Source organism: Antrostomus carolinensis, unplaced genomic scaffold, assembly GCF_000700745.2.
Source record: "Antrostomus carolinensis isolate BGI_N321 unplaced genomic scaffold, ASM70074v2 scaffold15406, whole genome shotgun sequence".
In the NCBI taxonomy this organism is placed as follows: domain Eukaryota; kingdom Metazoa; phylum Chordata; class Aves; order Caprimulgiformes; family Caprimulgidae; genus Antrostomus; species Antrostomus carolinensis.
Window position 1 is genome coordinate 4,067 of NW_010324040.1, and position 2,115 is coordinate 6,181.

The following is a 2,115-nucleotide window of genomic DNA, read 5'->3' on the forward strand; positions in this document are numbered from 1 at the left end:
GGGCTCTGCCACCCTCCTGGTGCAGCCCAGGCAGCAGGACCCGAGTGGAGAGCCAGGAACTGGGGTCAGCAGTGCCAGGAGCAGCACAGGATTGTCTTTACTGGTTGAGTACCCATTTATACTGGTGTTTTTCTTGCTGGCTCTGTGTTCTGTGGTGGAGCTGTGGTGTTTAAGTTGGTGGATGTTCTTTAAGCAGCAGCAGCAGCAGGGTTGGGACACCTCTGGTTGCTCTCAGCACCGAGACGACTCACACCGAGAGCGCTGGCTGGCCGGTGAGCGGGTGAGCAGGCTGCCTGGGTGCCCACAGCACAGGTCTGCCTGCCCAGGGCATCCTGCTGCCTAGAGCAGTGGCTCTGAGCGTTGTTCATCAAAGTGTAAATAGCTTCAGTACTTTAATCCTGAAATCTCTTTGTCAGTCTTTGCAGCTCCCCCAGGACCAGGTGATAATATCGCTTTGTGGTTTGGGTGATGTTGGGAGTTTGGCTCCTGCATCCCAAAGGTTCCTTGTGCATTTTGAAGTTGATCTGACTGGATACTGGTAAATAAACCAGCCTGTGGTAACAAATGTGTGACACGTGTGATATCTGAGGGTTAAACTTTAAACATTTGGTAGAGGTGGGATAGATTCAATTCCAGAGTGTCTGATTTAAATCCTAAATGTCTCCCTTTAAATGGGACCAGGTGAACTATTAAGCAGTACTGAATTTGAGTTGAATGTTTGATTATTTTTTTTAAGAGGATGAATACAAATTGTAAAGAGGAATTAACTTACAGTGGGGATTTGATAAGAATAAAACTCAATGTGTTCTTCTTTGCTGTTTGCAGAAGTTGTTCTGTTCAAGTCCAGACTTCCAAGCATTAACTCTTACCGTGATTAAGAATTGCTTCCAGTGATGAAGGTTCTGTTGTGGCACTGTCACTAACTTGGGTGTATTTAAAATACTGTTAAAAACAGGCAAGCTGGTCCCACGTGGCCGAGGTTAAGATGGAGAGCGTGTTTGTTTCTGCTCTGAAGGTCTGTCTCGCATCACAAAGTGCTTGTGTTTGTCTTGCTGTGCAGGGCCATGCGTTTGTGACTCTTTGGGGACTGAACTTCAAGAGCCCTTTTATTCTCTCACGTGATATCAAGAGCTTCAGGTCTTTTCTAAGCCAAAATAAACACAGATGTTTGAAGCTGCAGAAGTTTTGGTGCATACCACGTTATCGTAATCAAAAATAATCCAGAACCCCAGCATCAAGTGTATCTTATTTCACATTACAGAGTCCTCGACCTTTCGACCATCCAGCCTTCTCCAAGGTGATGACTCCTGTCTCCTCAGACGTTGGAAAACCTAGTTTGGAAGAAGAGTAAAGATACAGTTGATGCTGAACTACGTGAGTCTTCAGATTATGTTGTTTACGATAACGCTGTGTGCACCAGCCGTTCCTATCCAGCTCGGATTGCACAACGGTCATTATCTCAGAGTTTCTGTGCAGTGGGGTTTCTCCAGTGGAAATCTTACTCATACATTTCCAGCAGGGATGGTGATGTTGCAAGGAGTGGAGAATTTTATAAGACACAATCAAATATTAAGTCAGGGATGCGGAATGAACAGAACAAGTAGCATCAGGGGCTCAGGACTTTACTCTGTGCGACTCGCAGGGACTGGTAACGCTCCTCTGAGGTCTGAGGAGCTGGTGGAGGTCGGTAGTGCAGGGATGCAGAGCTGCTGTAAGACTTCTGGCCTTATCTCTCTTGCTATCTCTGATCCTGGTGACAGGTACTGCTGGATGAGTTAATGCAATGAGATCACTCTTGTGTCCACAGAAAGGGTGGGACTGCCAGAGGGTGAACTTCATTCACAGTGTGGTGATTTGTCAGTCTCTTATGCAGGGAAACGCTGGGACTTTTTTTAAAACAAATAAGTACAACCCAAAAATGTTTTCCCAGTCTGCTGTAGTGACCTCTCAGGGAAGATCACTGGGGCTTGGCTTTGACTTGCTCAGAGTAAGAAAATGGATCTGTGCTCTGTTCCTGCTCTCCCATGTCCCCCTCCAAAAAAACAAACAACTTTCAAATGTTAGAGCATGAGCATTTATGTCTAGATATTTGTGAAAGTCTTTGAAACTCTTTCC

General features: G+C 45.8%; 1 protein-coding gene across 1 annotated transcript in view; it reads left to right on the top strand.

Annotated features, from left to right (window-relative positions):
- Nucleotides 1-1,261: 1,261 nt before the first annotated feature.
- The window catches only part of STK40 (serine/threonine kinase 40), a 15,651-nt gene continuing 14,797 nt past the window's right edge, over nt 1,262-2,115 (top strand). The window contains exon 1 of the mRNA XM_010170804.1: nt 1,262-1,374. The gene's annotated coding sequence lies outside the window, so the exon portion shown is untranslated. The remainder of the gene's footprint in view (nt 1,375-2,115) is intronic.